This window comes from Pinus tabuliformis, chromosome 2_2 (assembly GCF_031772625.1).
Source record: "Pinus tabuliformis cultivar Carrire ecotype Pingquan chromosome 2_2, CPIR1, whole genome shotgun sequence".
In the NCBI taxonomy this organism is placed as follows: domain Eukaryota; kingdom Viridiplantae; phylum Streptophyta; class Pinopsida; order Pinales; family Pinaceae; genus Pinus; species Pinus tabuliformis.
The window spans coordinates 938719892-938738593 of NC_142300.1; positions in this window are offsets into that span (position 1 = coordinate 938719892).

Below are 18702 nucleotides of genomic sequence, written 5' to 3' on the forward strand. Positions count from 1 at the left end.
TCAATAAGTTTTCCTTATCTCTGTTATTTCAATTTCACATATGCTCAAGTCACAGAACAAAGGATTGGCTCAGACCTTGCTTGGTTGCACTCTATGCTTAGTTTCTGTGGCTTCTTAATGTTTTCCTATTGAATTAGGCATAAATATGAATTCTGTTATGGCTCATGTTTGACCTATTTTCATATATAAATGATTGTTATCTAGGAATTCTTAATTTCTCCTAGATAGGGCTCATTTGTCTTCTTTCTGCTAATCTGAATGAGAGATTCTTAAATTTCCCCTCATTCCTTAGCCTTTAATCCATCCCTTTTACCTTGAATGATTGTTTCATACACAGCTAGCTTGCTCCATATTCGCTCTTGTGACCAAGAAAATGCACCAGCAGTCCTACTCTTTGACTCCACGCCCAATGGTTCTAGAACTTTCACGTTGTCCCTGCCTCTTTACTTGAAAGCATCATCCTTCCCACCAAAAACAAAACAAAACCCCTTGAACTCAATAACTAGCCTAAAAAAATTATCAACAAAGCTAAATCAAAAAGGAGAGAGCCCTCTCTGATTGCAGGTGGGCTAGAACCTGCAGTCCAAAGATTGGTCTGTGGTTACCTCGGCCGTATCCTTTTGATGCCGACCACAAGGACAACCTAAGTGATAACAGTAAGTACAAGAATAAAAATACAAAAATCAACCAAAAAGATTTCCTTTCATGCCTTGTAGGAGTAGAGATAATTCAAAAAAATGATTGCACAATACCCCCACTGCTTCACACAAACAACCTTCTCTATTCTTTGATGGTTGTGATTAAAGAACCCTCAAGTGGAAAGCAAGACATATTTGAGGAACCTCAAGGGAAGAAGAAGAAGGAAACATTCCTCTGGAGTAAATGGCCACAAGAAGAAATGTTGGAAGCAGTACCTTATCCAAAAATGAATTTGCAAATCAGATGGAAGATTTCAAGAGCGATATGAGGCAGTTTCTTTCCATGCAACGAGATACCTTACAGATCCAAAGGAAGCAAGAGGAAGCCAAGAGGGCTTTGGCCATCTTTTGTCACAGTTGCATTAGAAAGCATCCTAGGAACGAATGTCCATTGCACTCCATAGAAGTGTTTTTTGTCTGTGAAAGAGACCATCCTACGAATTAGTGCCCTTCCTTGCCCGGAATCAAAGCTGCATATCAAAGGGAAAAGGGAGCCACTGAACCACTCTATTATCTGAACCAAAGGATGCCACATGGACCCATACCTTACTAGCAGGGAATTCAAGGGACATCCAAGACCTATTACAACCTCATCCAGCCACTTCCATGCCTTCTTGGGGTCCCCCTGCTTATCCTTCCTGGTCCACACCCCTTCCTTGGTCGGATCCATCTCCATATTATGCCCAACCAGCTGCTCATTCATTTCACTCTTATGCTCAGCCACAGCCTCAATGGAATGCACCTCATCAGGGGTGGAGGCCCCAGTACAACTCTCCTCCCGCTCATTTTCCTCCACCACCTGCCCAACCACAACCCCATCCACATCCATCTCAAATATACACCCCCACTCAACTACCCATACCACAATTTCCAAACCCGCACATTGGAATAGCTCAACCCAATTGCAAAGCTGAGGCACAACATGTCCAAATGACTCCTCTTGAGATCAATGATCTTCACCATAGCTCAGGAAGAGTATTGCAAAACAGATATTATATTGACAACATTGAAGGACCAAAGGCACAAGAAGATTCAAAAGAAAAGATCAAAGAACCATGGGCTACACTTGATGAAGAGAAGGCATCGAAATCAGAGATCGAGAGATTTCCCTCATGGTTACCATCAAACCCTCCATGTAGTCAAGAGAAAAATCAGCAAAAAGAGGAAGATGAGAAGGTCATGATAGAAGGTGACATGAAGAATGATCCAGATCAGAAAAAGGACCAAGGATATCAAAGCTATATTGAGATATGGTTCCAGACGGTCACTAAGTTGTAGTAGTACTCTCTTCTTCAGCTATGTTTGATCCCTTCAAAGTCAAATCATTTTGTCTCTAAAATCCAGATAGCTGTCAAAGCATGCATTTCAAGCCTCCACATCATCTTGTCTCTAATCTCGATGTGCACATGCCTCCATTGGAAGTATTCTTATACTTGAAAAGAATTTTATTTTTCAAGTAGGGTAGGGTAGAAAAAAGAGAAAAAAAAAAGAAAAAAAAAAAGAAAAAATGGAAAAATGGAAATAAGAGGAAAAATCTAAGGTAAAAACCTCCTCGAAGGCGCCTTAGATTGGCTCATTGATTGAAAACCTCCATGAGGCGGTCAGTGGGTTGAAAAAAAAGAGGAAAAAAGAGAAAAGAAAAAGAGAATAAGATCCCTGGGTGAAAACCTCCCTTGGAGGCACCCAAGGCAGGCAATTAGGGTGAAAACCTCCATGAGGCGCCCTAGTTGTTTTCAAAAAAAAAAGACAAAAGAAAAAAGAAAAAAATAAAAAAGAAAGCAGGACTAATCTCTGTGAAAAATTGCAGTTTGCAATGAATACTTTGCAGGAAAAGAGGGGCATGCAAAATGAGGACAGGAGTCCGTACCAGGCTCCAGGACATCCCTTCAGACACTCCCTCCATGGCCACTCACCTCTCCTAGGATTTGGTCACATTCAGGTCAGGATTTGGCTTTCTACAGGAAGTTCCAGGCTTTTCTATAGGAAGTTCCAGGCGTTTCTACAGGAAGTTCTAAAACATCCTGTAGAACCTTCGGACAAACCAAATTCAATTTTAAAAGGGAATCTGATGGTTGGAATCTATTGGTTAGGCCTGCAAGCACCCCTGTTTCCATCCCTCACCTTTCTCCATCATTTTTTCCACCTCATTGTGCTTCTACAGGAAGTTCCTATAGAAATTAAAGGAAGCTAGAAATGGATTTCAAAAAGGTAGTTTGGCGAACATGCTAGCTTCCTCAAGGGTTCAGAAGTCCTCCTGCTATCTTCAAACTCCTCCTCCATCATCTCCATGCCTGCATCACAGCCCAAGCTCATTTTTTCTACCATGCAAAAACTTGCAGAATGCTTTGAAGAAAAAATACACAGAACAAAATTTGTTTTTTCCCTAGCTTGAAAACCGTGCATCCATTTGCAAAACTATTACAAGGGGAGCTGTATAGGGACGATGGAAACATGCCCGAGCAATTTCAACCAATTCTAGTGCACGGTTCCAAGAAACCACCCTCCATCACCTTCAGCCATTTTTGCATTTTCTCCATATCCGTGCATCTGTTTCAAAACATGTTTCATGGGGAGATGCACATGAGTGATAGTAGCCTACCCAAGCAGTTTCAGCCAATTCCGATGCACGGTTTCTGAGAAATTGATCTCTTTAATCTTCAGCCATTTTCCATTTTTCTCTAAATATGTGCATCCAATGATCACAATTTTTCTATGGGAGGTGCATAATGATGATAGGAACATGCTCAACAAATTTCAAATCGATCCGATCTATCGTTCAGGAGCAATGGTGAAAACAAGTTTCGGTCCTGTGAAAATTCGACATCAGTAGCTTGAGGGTGCAGATCTGAATGTGAAGCCAGCTCCTACATCATGGATTTGGCCAGAGGATACCTGCACAAAAAAACAGCCATGAATCAGCAGCCAAGCCATCATGCAACCACAGCAAATTAAAGGCCACAGCACCTCACAGCAACCATTCGACTTCCAGGTATGTGACTAAAACTCGTTCCTCTATTGCATAAATCTAATTTAAAAACTACATGAACGAATGGAATGGTGGGATTAAGCCACAAATCTAGTAAGGTTAACCTGACATTGCCTTCTCTAGTTCTCAGCCGGAAGTCATGCAGTATACGTGGACAGTCGACTCACGTGAAAATTAAAACAACAGGGAGTGTTGGCTGTTTAAACCTCAGTGCAATTGATGGCAGTGATTACAAGGGGAAAACATACAGTTCATGAACAACACTATTGTCTGCATGTGACCACCTACACCTAGCCACTTCACTCCCTCACCACAAATCATGCAGCAATTAAAGAATGCTCGGCTGAAACTCACAAACTGTTGTTCATTTGCACTTGCAACATCCTCAACTGAAGTATGCACAAAATGATTAACTAGTCATCCTCCACTAGTTTTTCTACCTGTCTTCGAGATTCTGCTGCGTATCGGGCTCGCTCAGAGGCACAGGGGCATTCTACAGGAAGACATTCTACAGGAATTACGGCATATCCTTCCAAAGCAGAGAAGCCTGGACTTTTCTTCATCAAGTTTGGAGTTCTGAGAGAGGTAGGCTTGAAAAAACACTCTTCCATGCATGATACGTTCGAAAGGTGGTGAATTAAACTGTTTTGAATAAGAAAGTATGAAACAAGTCTACCTGTGAGTCAAAAAAATAGCAGCTGCCTGTGTGTGGCACGAAATTTCTCAGTCGATTTTGTGTCAAAATTCTCCTCCACAGTTCCCGTTAAAAAATTTCCTCCTGTAGAAAAGATAAAGCATTGTGAGGGCTAACCTGTGCATGAAGAATTCGAATTTACATGGTTGTATGAGCACTGGGGATGAGAATTGAGCTCTGTGCCCTGTCTATGGAAACCTAAGTCTTCCTTTTATACATGGACAGCTGAGTATTTGGGCAGCAAAAGTCTTGAAACCAGGGAATTGTTGTTCATTGATATCAAACAGCCAAGGAATTCTTGCTTGAGTCCAGGGGGAAACCATAAACAACATTTCCTTTTCTGACCAAAGCATAAGAAAAAGGGAGCATATTGAGGCAGAAGAGAAAGCCAAGGGTAAGGAAACCCAGGACAGACCACCACAGAAAGAGCAAGAAGAGAAACAAGAGAAAGGCCAAGCTGCTGAGCCCAGAACTGTGGGTGAAATAAAGGCACAAATGCCAAGGGAGAAACGGTTGCAAATCAGGGCAGAGAGGATTCAAAAAGTCCAAGAAAGTGAGAGCACATCCAAGGCAACCACGGAAAAATTAAAAGAGAAGGCACCCCCAGCCAAGCAGGCCAAAACAATGAAAATTGTTTCTACAGGAAGTCAGAAAACCGTTTCTATAGGAAGACAGAAAACAGTCAGCATAGGAATTTCTGTAGGAAGTCTGGAAAAAGGGCAACAGAAGGAAAAATCACCTGATATTTTAGCCATGGAGGCAGTAGCTGTGCTGGCTACCCTTAGCACATCTCCAAAGCAAAAAGGGCAGTGAAAGAGGGAGCCTTCCATGTATTTTAAGGAAAGAAGGAGCATGCGGATAAAAAATGGTAGACCCCAGCCGCCATCAAAAGAGCCAATCATGATTTTAGACACCCCAACTACACAAAAGGAGAGGTCTCCCTCAAAGGCATCCATCACCTATGAACGGGGTTCCCGAAGACATCCACCTGGAGAGAAAGAATGAAAATGTTGGACACAAAGGCCTCTCTACAAGATGTTGAGACAGTTCTACAGGAAGCTGAGAATTCTCTAAGAAAAGGAGCACAGGCAGTGGGAAGAAGCAGAGAGAAAAGCATGGTTTCATGACCGAGAAGAGGACATCACTTTGGAAGCTTCACATGACAGGGAGGCCACCAAGGCCATCAAAGATGAGGAGATAGATTAGTTGCTCAGAGGATGAGAAACACTTTCAGTAGCGGGGTGATGATGAGCTCAAAAAATGGATAATTATATGGGCTCATTCAGCCTCCTAATTTGACTTAATCCACCATTCTCATTAGTTTATTGCATTTTTTTTATTATATTTATGCTAATAGAGTGAATTGGGATTTGTCACACGGAATCTGTCAAGGGTGCGGACACGACTGACCTTCCTAGAAGTCTAAGACATTCTAATGACAAACAAGACAAAATGGAGTGATCTTTCTCTAAATACACCTTTTACAACATGAAAACTACAAGTGTTTAGGCTTACCTTATTCCAAAACGCTGTTGTTGAAGTCCGTTCTTGACGATCCGGATGAGCTCCTCCTTCAAGTCAATTCCTGCAACCACAAACAATCAAACAATTACCAAGCACTTGCATTTCATATAATAAAACATATATCCAACATGCAGACCAAGGAACACATGAAATAACTCATTAACACAAGCTATTGAGAAAAATAAACCAGTTTGTATTAATAACGAAACAAAGAAACTCTTACAACCTGGCCTTGGTGTTGTGCAAGTTCCTCCCAGGGTCCATCAAGGGTTTTCCTCTACTTTGACAAAGCTCACCCTCTCCCAAGTAGAATCAAGTGAAGACAATCTCTCCTCACAAAGGCTCTAATGGAAGACCTAAATCCTGCAGCATTTACCCAAAGAAAATGTATAGCTCCAACCTCTCCTCCTTCTGGCTCAATGCCTTTATTTATAGTGCTGTAAAGAGGTTATTCAGGTCCACCATCAATGGGATCATCCCCCTCTTTGGGTGGGATAGCTCCCTTATTGATGGGATAAGCTTCCCCTTAATAGAGATACATGAACCAACTGGAGGCGCATCCATTTCATCAAACCGACCTCTAGAATGTTCTAGAAGTAACCACAAGTAACTTTTTCAAGATAAAACTCGCGCATTTTGTCTTTTACAGAGGGACGCACCTGTCCCTTTACATACAGAGCGTCCATGGACGCAGCTTTTGTGAACAAGGTCCGCGTCCCCGCAGGTAAGACTAGAGAGAACCTGCGACCCCAGAGATAAACATGATTTTAACAAGACTTTCTCTCTTCTTTGAGTTTGAGATGGATAACAGAGGCATGAGACTTGCCTAAGAGGGTAGCATGACTGTTGATTTGAGCCATACTAACTGTAAGTAGTCAAGGTGACATTTTTTAGTGTAACAGATTGCCCCCTAAAGTGCGAAGCCTGAAATAGAATAGGGTTTTGTAATTCTAGGAAGGGTGAAGCGCTTTATCATTTCAAGGATTGCCTTGTGGATGGCCTGGTTGGAACCTGCAATTTTCAACACAAAATACATGGATAAGATTATATCATCACTGAGGTAGGCATTCCCATACTCAGATTCAAAACTTTAACTAATGGACTAACTATTCTGATACAGGAATGATCTTGCAGTACATCATTTTTATAGACTTTTGTAGACACAGTATGGACGCAGCCATCTGTTTATGATTAGTCTACATAGATAATGAATACAAAACTCCTCGCAGCCTGGATGGTAGAAACTAGATCCAGGGTCTTCACTTCTACTTCCCGAATTGGTACGATTCTAGCCATGTGATTAAATGATTCGATGTCGAACATGGTAGAAACCACTTGATTACCAGTCAATGATGTAAACTGTTAACAAGCGTGAGAGAAACCACCAGTAATGTCAATGGTCCTCAAAGTACCAAGCACAACCCGTGAAATGTGAATAGATGTTTTGATGTCGAACACTTCACGGAATCCTCTGATCGAAAGTCAATGATGTAAACTGACGTCAAAGGCGAGAAACCTGCCATTGATGCATGCAGACTTCAAGGTACTGTCGATTCCTAAGTCATCTTTCTAGATAATGTGTCGATGTCGATAGAAAGCGACCCGTTGCAGGCAAGCCCGCAACACGAAATCATTGTTCAAGTTGAAGAAATGTTGCTGTAAGGACTGACTCAGGGATGGTCAAATGGATGACAAGTATTTTGCAGATGAAAGTTTTTGCTTGCAGACCTCTTGAACACATAACGACACAACAGATGGCTTGGTGACGAATAACTCAAAGTTAATCCCCGAAACCCGGTTAAAGACTTTCAAAGTGATTTGGTCAACTGTGAGGTAAAAGATTTCCCAACCCAGGTGAATGAAAAGTGTCGTGTTCAAGAGCGGTAATAAAGTTTCTTCTGAGACAAAAGGTGACAAATAGGTTCATTCTTCTCTTTTTTCCCCCACCATTTCTGGCAAGTACCTCTTTATTTTTAACAAGCTTGAGGAGGATAACATATGCTTGATTATAAGCTCATCCTTCGGACGAGTCCAACCTAGTTTAAATTCGAACCCTAGGAAGGAGTGGTTCGTTCCTGTTTGTAATTGAACAGGTCCTCTACTGTAAAAATTTAACGAGCCCAGTATAGGAGAAACTCGGCGTTTTTCATTTTTAGAGAGTCTGAAAAAACTAAAGAAGACTCCACGTTGAACTTTTTCGTATATTTGTGTCCCTCAAGCCCGAAAAAGTATAAAATAATACCTGGGGGAACCGCTTGATCTTGCGACCAAGGAGTACTTTCATAATAGTGTCGTTAACCTGAAAAGTAAAAAGCGATCAAGGACACGTCGTTTTATTTCCTTATCGAGTTCGAAACGACAAAAACCCGGCAATCTTTTCCTGATTTTGCGGTCAGAAAAGAGCTAAAAGGGGACCGTCTTTTAATTCCGTTTTAACGAGTGAAAAAGAAACACTCGGCGATCTTTTCATTTTTTAGGAGTCAGAAAAGGGCTTAAAAGATGACTCTGAAATTTTGTTTGTGAAAAATTTACAATTTCCCTCGAAATCCCTTTGTCCTGCACAAAAGCGACACATTACTCATACCTGTTTAAAATAGGCAAAAATACATTCAAAAACATCTTTTCATGGTAAAAAATGAACTAATTCATCCAAAAAACCTATAAAAAGACCTTTTACCATGTCATTTTTACCGTTTCACTGTTGAGGTTGAAAAAAGGGCTTTTGACAAGAAAACTTCCCGTGGTCGCTGCGGAAAATCTGACCGTTGGAATCGAACGCCGTCTCATCCAGGTATTTTACACATCCTACTCTGCATTTCTATCCGTTTAGAATCAATTTTTAGGTTTTAGTTTCATTTTGGGGGGGTTTTGGTTTTGGAATGCGCCTCTCGGCGGACGCAGGTGCCCTTTGGGTGACCTGCGTCCCCCGACTTTTTCTCATACGGGAAAACGGTCGGAAGACGCAGCCCGCCTTCAGGCCAGCTGCGTCCGGGCGCCCTGTGCAACAAAGCCGGGGTGCGTCCTCCGAGAAACGCGCATTTCAAAACCCCAACTCTCTCAAAAAACCACCAAAAATTCCCAAATTAATTTCTAATGCTATTTTTGATATGCAGGGCATTAATCATGTTAGACTGGAGAGAAAGAGAGCACGTAGAGGAAGATGAAGCTGCAATAAATCATCAACCTTCTCTGGATGCCCTAAGAGCATGCGGATTGTACAAATATTGGACCATACCGGGCATGAGGGGCCAGGTAAGATTCTTGGAATGGCTGGTTGAGCGATGGAACGTACAAGAACAATGCTTTTACATAGGAGGGCACCAGCTCGAGATAGAGCCCTCGGATGTATACTTTCTCACTGGCTTGCCAAACAGAGGTGAGCAACTCAGTCTTGCGGGGACTAGGCCGGGTGGCCAATCCCTTGATAGTCTCCGCGAGACTTGGTGCACACCTGGGGCTCACCATTCAAAAGGCATAGAGATAAAACACATCACTCTGCCGGAACTCAAAGTCATAGCGTTCACGGTTACCAGAATTTGCGGCGCGGCCGCTTTACACATTGCTTCCGGATCCCAAATGCGGATGGCAATTGACTGTTACCAAGGCACCATTTTCAACTGGTGTGAAGCTGTGTCGGCTCATATGAAGAGCCAACTGACCAAGGCAAAGAACGGACGACTAAAGACTTTTGGATATGGGCCTATAGTCGTGAGCTTTGCCTTGGAGAGAATTCCAATGCTGATCCCTCAGCAACTCACTGTTGATATCTTGGGTCCTCAGCAGCCAAAGCTGATACGATGGGTTGCGGTGATGGCCCGGCATCCTGACGAGGGCGCGACAGTAGTTCGATTCTCAGATAGTTATTTTGACTGGTTAGAGGGCCAGCTTTTTGTGATACAGGACTTTCCGTATGCCGGAATGGATTTCAGAGGTGATCCGGACATGGTTCTTCCACAGGGAGAACAATGGGACGACAGAGGTACTTTTTATTTTCACAAGTTTTCTAGTTATGTATTTTTTGTATTTTTTATATATATCGTCTCAAAACTAATAGTAAATCTTTCAAAATGCAGATGTTGGTCCACAGCGTCCAGCCAACCTCCGGCCTTATGATAGACTACATCCAGCTGCACCGGTACCGGCCCCACAGGATGCGACAGCAGAAGTACTAGCTGATTTGGAGCATGATCTAGAGCGTCTCACGGCAGATATACCTGAGACTACTATGGATGACATTCCTATGAGGCTTCAGCGCTTCGTAGTCGCGGTCCCTGGACCGTTTAGGAGATTTTTGCGTAAGGTAGCCCGCGCAGTGGTGTCGTACAGAGAGCACCACCAGTGATTGACTAGTCACTTTTGTAGTCACATGTGACATTTTGACTTTTTGTACTATCATTTTGCCGATCATAAGGTGTTTTAAACCTATGATCGAAGACGATGTATATATTTTTTGACACACTTCTATCTATATATATCACTATTACCGGCTTATCTTGTTTAACATATGTGATGAAATGTTTTTAAATTTACTTGCATGATTATCGTAAATGTCTGTCCAACATTCGAGAAGCAATTGCATCTGCTAATGTATTCAAAGACCTTGGAATATGTTGATATTCAATGTAATCAAATTCACGTTCCAAGAGACGCACTCTCAAAAACAACCTTAATAACACAGGATTTCTAATGGCATAAACTCTATTAAGCTGTAATACAACAAGTTCAGAATCTAACCTCACTATCAAACGTCGAATTCCAAATGAAATAGATTCGGATAATAATTCAACCACTGCACTGTATTCTGCAATGTTATTCGTTGTTTGACCGAGGCTTACCCCATGCATAGAAACTAACTCGTCAGAGGGCGAATAGATAACCCAAGCTGCGGAAGAGATATTCCGTGTACTACGACAAGCACCATCAGCAAATCCAATGTATGTTTGGAGAGGCGTCGACATCTACAATATCAAGAGTAAAACCAAGATGAGCCAAAATAATGACGAAAAACCACACTTAACTAAGCACACTGACTAAACTAACACACTTGCTAGCTAGAAAGAAAATCTAACCTATCTAAAAATTTCTCCATACCCATCATTTTAAGCATAATACCTCTTTAGGTAAAGTCCATTTCTGGGTTTACCCAAAGAGTCCCCATCAAAATCAACTAACTCATAAGCCCCTTTTGCTAGCTTTCGCTTTACAATGTAGGGCCCATGCCACATGGGAACGAATTTTCCGGCACCTAGCTTATCGTTAGCTTGATCATATAATAGTACTAGGTCTCCTTCCGAAAAACTTCGAGGGGTTACATTTTTATCGTACTGAGCTTTCATTCGTTTCGCGTGAGTCTCGATAGCTAAAGTAGCGTCACGTCGAGTCTCATCTAATTTAGCCAAGTATAATAACCGTTTCTCCTCTTCGGAAGTAGCTGGAAGTAATTCGACAGCCATTTGAAGTGATGGGATTTCGCATTCAATAGGTAACACAGCTTCTAAGCCATAAACTAGCTGAAAAGGGGTGAAACCTGTTGAATTTTTCACTGAAGTTCGATATGCCCATAGCGCCGAAAATAACATGTTATGCCAATTCGTTCGATGGATACCAATGATCCGTCGAATCATGATGACTAGAACTTTGTTGATTGACTCAACCAAACCGTTGGCTTGCGGATAATAAGGAGTAGAGCTATCGTGGCGCAAACCAAGCTGGCTTGTAAGCTCAGTCATCATGACATTTCGAAAATGGCTCCCATGGTCAGTAATGATTGCTTGTGGGACACCAAACCTAGTTATGATATGATTGAATACGAAAACTGCAGCTGTCTTGCCGCTTGCGTCGAATGTAGGCATCGCCTCGGCCCATTTTGTAAAATAATCAACCGCGAGGATGATATACGCATGCCCCCCGGCCGAGTGAGGGTTACAAGTAATAAAGTCAATGCCCCATTTGGCGAATGGACCAGCGGCAATTATAGGGTGGAGAGGAGCAGGTGGAGCGCGCATCTTTCGATCAAACACTTGACAGTTGTGGCATTTTCTGACAGCAAGGATACAATCTTTAAACATAGACGGCCAGAAATAGCCAGCGCGCAACACCTTCTGAGCTGTGGCATACCCAGACATATGACCGCCACATGCTCCAGAGTGACAATCATTCAAAACTCTCTCAGCCTCTTCGTGAGTTAAACAACGTCGAAAAACTAAGTCTGCCCCCCGGCGATAAAGTGTATCTCCAATAATTCTGTATTGCTGGGATCGAAACCGAATTTTTCGACGGTCTTCCTTGGAAGCTTCAGGCCGAAAGGTTTGGGTTTGGAGATAGATGATTATATCCCCATACCACGGATCTAAAGTGCTAATAAGAAACAAAGATTCGTCCACAATGGACTCCTCTGCCACAGTCTCTGTGTCAGCACTCGGGAAATCACACATCAATTCCGCAAAAACTAAAGATTTCTTAGACTTGGACTTCTCGAACTCCAAGTCGAACTCTTGCAGGATAACAATCCATTTAGAGTACTTGCCCCCTAGCAGTTGTTTTGTCAAAATATAAATCATAGGGTTGCAATCCGAAATAACTGTAGTCTTGCGGAGAAGAATGTAGTGACGAAAACGCTGGACAGCTTGAACGGCTGCCAGGGCCAATTTCTCCACATGCGAATATTTTAACTCAGTTGGATTTAAGGTTCTACTAAGATAATATATCACATGCTCTGCTTTGAATTCATCTTCTTGAACTAACACCATTCCAATGGTGGAATGCGAAGCTGCGAGGTATAAGAAGTAGTCCTGGTTGTAGTTGGGAGGATGCAATAACGGTGCATGGGTCAACGCGTGTTTCAGTGCATCAAAAGATTGTTGGGCAATCTCGTCCCAAAAGAATTGTGCGTTCTGTTTCAACAACCGTGTAAAACCTTTAGTGACCTCGGCGTAGTTTGGGATGAATCGGCGTAAAAAGTTCGCTTTCCCTTGCAAACTTTGGAGTTGGCGCAAACTCGAAGGAGGAGGCAATTTGATGATAGCCTCGACTTTCGAGGGATCGACGCGAATGCCGGTTTTTGAAACAACAAATCCCAGCAATCGACCTGTTTCTATACAGAAAACACACTTGTGGGGATTCAACCGAATTCGATAATGCCTACACCTCATAAAGATTGCTCGTAGGTGGACAAGGTGATCAGCTCGTTGTAAAGAATGAGCAGGCAAATCATCGAGATAGGGTTGCACAATGTGCTTGATGTCATGAAATGCATAAGACATGGCCCGTTGAAAAGTGGCCCCGGCATTCTTAAGTCCAAAAGGTAATTTGCAATAAGCAAATGTCCCCCATGGACAAATGAATGCCGTTTTTGGTTGATCGGCAGGTAGAATATTGATTTGATTATAGCCTGAGAAACCATCCATGAAGGAAAACATCTCACTTCCGGCACAATCATCAATAATTTGATCGATATAAGGCGTAGGATAGTTGTCTTTTGGACAAGCTCGATTGATATCCCTATAATCGATACAGATTCTTATTGTTCCTTGTTTTTTATTGACGGGAACAATATTCGATACCCAATCCGTTAACGGGATCGGATAAATGAAACCTGCTTTCAACAGCTTTTCGACTTCTGCTTTGATTGCAGCCGCTTTTCGAGGGTGAATCTGACGCAACCGTTGCCGAATGGGTTTAGCATCCGGGTAGGTTTTGATTTCATGAACAACAATGGCAGGATCAATTCCCGGCATTTCCTCGTAAGACCAGGCAAACACGTCGCGGAATTCTTGGAATAGGGCCTTGTAAGTTTGGATTTCTTTTCAGTACATGCGGCACCTATATGAATGTTCTCCTCGATTCCGGGCTTCACTGAAATATCAATGGGAATAGTACGAGAAATATTCCCTAAATTCAGCTCTGAATCAGAATGTTTCGTTGGATCCTGAGCGTCTTTGACATATTCAGCGGTAAAGATAGATGAAAAATCATTTTCAAATGCATCATCCTTAGGTAAAAACGAAGATCTGTGATGGAGATCTTCCCATGGTAGATCATCTACACTTAGGATTTCGCGAAGTTGTTCGTCAGATGACACTTCTTCGGGAAACGTTATCCGTTCTAAGGGTGAGGTGAAAAGTGACTCTTCACTGACCACATTCATTTGGTCGGTTGAATGAAAGTCGGTAAAAGACATAAGAGCTTCATAAGCAATCTCATACGGACTCAACGGCATAACATCACCGAGTGAGTCTAGCTCAGAGTCAGAGGGAACATACCAAGGATCATCATAAATAATGTTTTCTGACGTGATCATATGAATTGTTGCGAACGAAGGGTCTGCATTGAGTGGAGGGAGAGGAAAAGTTCCCAGTAAACCGGAATCCTTAACTAAACCTACACCAATGTCCCTATAAGGGATTGTCGTTTTACCAACATGCTGGATAGTTTCTAAAGAGGTTGGGTCGGATGAAAAGTATGTCAGCTGATCAATAGTCACGATCTTACCGTTATGTGGAAACTTAATGACTCTGAAGACCGATGAAACGACCGCTGTCATAGCATATGACCAACTTCGACCCAAAAGAAGGTTGTAGTCTAGAGGGGCATCAACCACTTCCACATCCAGACTAACGGTTTTACCTTCGACCCCTATAGGCAATTCTTGTAGAATACCAAACGGACGGAACCCACGGCCATCAAAGGCCTTAAGGATGGTGGGGGATTGGTTCAACGAAGGAGAACCAAGCGATCTCCAACATTGAATCGACATAATACACGTAGAAGCTCCCTCATCAATCACAGTCCGATGAATAGGCCTGTTTTTGACTATCACTGGAATTTGGAAAGCCATTTGATGGGGGAGACGTGGTGTACTACTTTCTAGATCAAAGATCATTAGGTTCGGGTCCTGAACATCGACAGCTCCAATAGCCGACAAAAGCAATTTTCGTTGCGCTGGACATGATTGCAGCACTTCGAGTGCCGACATTGCTGAAGGTGAAACAGCTAAGTCTTCAACAATGTTGTAATTCTGGGCTGCTCTCGCATGTGGATTGAAAGCAGACCTTCGAAGTACACCCTTGGCGGGCGGCTTAATCACTAAGTCTGGGTTAGGTTTTTCGATCTGTAGTGGATCGGAACCAGGAGCTGAGGTTGATGGGTTAGAGTGAGAAGATTCTGCTTCCTTACCATCAACAGGAGCCTTACTACCATAATCTTGCGATCGAGTCGCAATCCTGACATGAGACATCATCAAAATGGGTTCTTCACTGGCATTCGAAGAAGAACCTATCATCTTATTCTCCTGCTCTGGAAATGGATTCTTTAACACAGCAGGAGTCGGAGAACCTTTGACTATTTTCACTACCTCGGCCCGATGAGGGCAGTCTCTCGTAAAATGATCTTCTTCACAAATAAGACAAGGATAGCGAGGTTTACGCTTTTCGTCATTGGTTTCCGACTTTTCCGTTTTCTCCTTTGGAGCCTTGTCTGCTTTAGCCTTCTTCTTTCCTTTCTTCTTTCCACCGTTTTTGGATTTGGCCGTAGATGACTCTACAGCGTGAATGTCGGCGGTAAGTTCAGGAGGAGAAGACTCTCCTGTCGGAGAATCAGGCAAAGTGATAATTGGAGTATTGGAGGCCTTGGAAGACTTCTTCTTACTCTTCGTAGTCACGATACCGATCATACCATCAGCGGCATGAGATCCCGAAGGAGCAGCAGCGATTTGGTTTGACTTTGGAAGATCCGGAATTTTCTCATGTAACGTACCCGACTGAGTGTAAACTAAGTCAAGGTATTGTGCCTGAGCAATGACTTGCTCCTCAGTAACTACTCCGGCCTTAGCTACATCTTCAGTAATTCTTGGTAATAATGATTTGACAAACCATTCAGCTAAGATTTGGTCCGGGATAAAAACTTTCACTAATCTCCTTCGACGTCTCCACTCATGGATGTGATCAGAAATGTACGTGGATGTCGATTGTTTTAGCGAAGTTAATAATTCTGTACCATTATCGTATCTGACTGGTAACTGAAAATGAGTTAAGAACGAGGTAGCTAACTGGCTAAAGTTGTAAAAAGAGGCCCGTGGTAACTCAATGTACCACTTGGCTGCGAGACCAATGAGTGTACGCTGGAAAAGACGTAAGCGGATGGAATCATCTGAGATGGAATTTGATGCACACCAGAGGTGGTAAGTCATCACGTGATTAGACGGATCCTCTCCAGACTTACCTTCGAACTTGGGTATATCGCTGGGCAACTTATTTGGCATTGGCGGCCAGAACGGAAGATATTGAATTGGATCGTTCGTTAGGCGCGTCAAGTCGGGTAAATCTAAAGTTGCAATAAATGGTAACTGCCGGTTAGGATCTCTGAAACTCTGAGTCACAATACCAGCCCCAGGAGGAGGATATCCAGGATAACTAGGAACAGGATTCGCATTGGGGATATTATATCCTCCTGGAAAACCAGGATTAACCGGACCGTACTGGGGTTGTTGAGGTGGTTGATAAGTGTACCCAGGATACGGTTGATACTGGTAAACCGGTTGTTGGGCAGCTTGCCCAGGTTGATACTGTCCCTGGTACGGAGGTTGAACAAATTGAGGTTGAGTAGTAACAACCGTACTTGTACCAGGTTGGCCTACAGGCATCTGGACTGTGGTTTGAACCGTGGGTCCAGACAACGGTACAGATGTCTGAGGAGTGGTTACAGGGACAGTAGAAACCGGAGCTGCCGATACTCCAGAAGTAAGCATGGTAGATGAAGCGGTAGTTGCTGCAGCCGTGTGAGGTGGAGTACCAGGTGCAATTGGCGGCTGAGTAACTACAGAAGTTACAGGGGTCTGAACACTTGACTGGACAGGTTGCGGTTGCTGGGGTGGACCAGGAACTGCAGGTTGTCCTGCTTGAGGTACCGACTGTATACTTGGTTGCGACATCTGTTGACCCTGTGACGGATCCCATGTTAACATTCCAGGGTATTGACTCGTAACAGGTTGAGGATACTGAGATCCATAGCCGTATTGAGGATAGGGTTGATAACTGTAAGGTGCAGTCCCATATGATTGCCCTTGAGGTGGTTGATAACCTTGACCAGGGTATTGACCCGTAGGTTGATAACCTTGAGGTAAATACGAATACTGGGGTTGACCTTGACCTTGAGGTTGGTATCCTTGAGGTTGATACCCTTGGGGTTGATACCCTTGGGGTTGCCATCCTTGAGGTTGCCATCCTTGTCACGAATGAAGTACCTTGAGGTTGTCCCCCAGGTATAAACGAAGGTTGCCCCCCAGGCGGTAATTGGCCACCTTGAGGTTGGTTAATGGGAGTTGAACCTGACATCATATAAACGTCACCTATACTCAATGGTACATTACCACTGTTTCCAACTAATAACCCATGATCAACAGGTTGAGGAGATGCTCCCGCAAAGGTACCAGAAAGTGATTGATACCCAGTAGGAACAGAAGGACCGCCATGTAAAAATGATTCAGGACTTTGTGAAAACACAGATGACTGACCAGACATATTTACAGGAGAATGAATTCCTCTAGGTGGAACCGGAGTACGAGGTGTAGAAAAACCTACTGAGTTGTCTAAAAAATTGGTTAATGCAAGGTACCAAGATTCACTTCTAGGAGGACTGTAAAAGATGGATTCACGCTCCCTTAGATCAAGGGTAATTAGATCTTCAGAATCAGAAACGCCTATTTCTTCCTCTGGAACAAGTTCTTCTATAGCAATTAATCCAACAGGAAGATTTTCGGTGATAATTCTTTCTATTCTTGGTGAATCAGGAACACTAGGAGTTGGAGTAACAGGTTCTGAAATTTCAGGTTCTTCGCCTGTTTCACTGGCAGATGAAAAACTACCAGCAAGCTCGGAAACTGTAACAGCTTCGGGATTGTAACCTGTTTCTAAACTTTGGTAATCTGGATGGACTACCAAGGAAGATTCTCCTTCTTCAGGTGATCCTACTCTACTGCCACTAGGAGGAGTTACAAGGACCTTTAACCCTTCTAAATTACCTGGGTCGTCTCGAGGAGGGGATCCCCTAAGTCTACGGGATCTTCTCAACAATTCGGCCACAGACACAACTTCAGGAGACTGGCCCGCAATTCGACGGGACCTTCTCGGTAATTCCGCCACAATTAAAGATTTTAACTACAACACACGAAAACAAAGTAAAAAATTTCAAATCAAACCACCTAAAGTCTTCTAAAGAACCAATCAAATTTGAAGCACACGCCTAAATAATCTAGAGCGTCAAACCACACACAAACAGTAGTCTTCCGGACCAAAAACGCTAGTTGGTGATTAAGCCCAACCTCGCAGGATTCAGTACAGAAATAGTGGGTGGAACAGTTACCCCGGCAACCTGCTTAATGAATAGACTGGACCAAGTTCCTCCACTTTAACCGTCTCGAAGTGAAGCGAACCCCCCAGAAAATCCAAGTGAGTATAACCGACGTCTGCTCCAGGTACAGTGGGACCTTCCCTCCACCGTCACCTTGGGTAGAATCCTAGATATTATGGCCACTAAGGTTACCAATCACAACAATTACACCTGGGGGAACAGTCTAAACTCCGACAGCACGCAAGGGCAGAGTAGCAAGCTCCAATCCCCTTACCGGCTCCTTGACAACAATCCAAGGTTTACCGATAAGTGACCCCTGGCTCCTCGACAATGGTTAATCCGAGGTTTACCGTTTGTAATACGTACTGTCTGGCGTCGTTCCCAACGAGGGAGGAATGATCCCCTCACTGGTTCGGACACGAGCTCGTGCTTCTCCTTTAAGAGGAGCTTTCCCA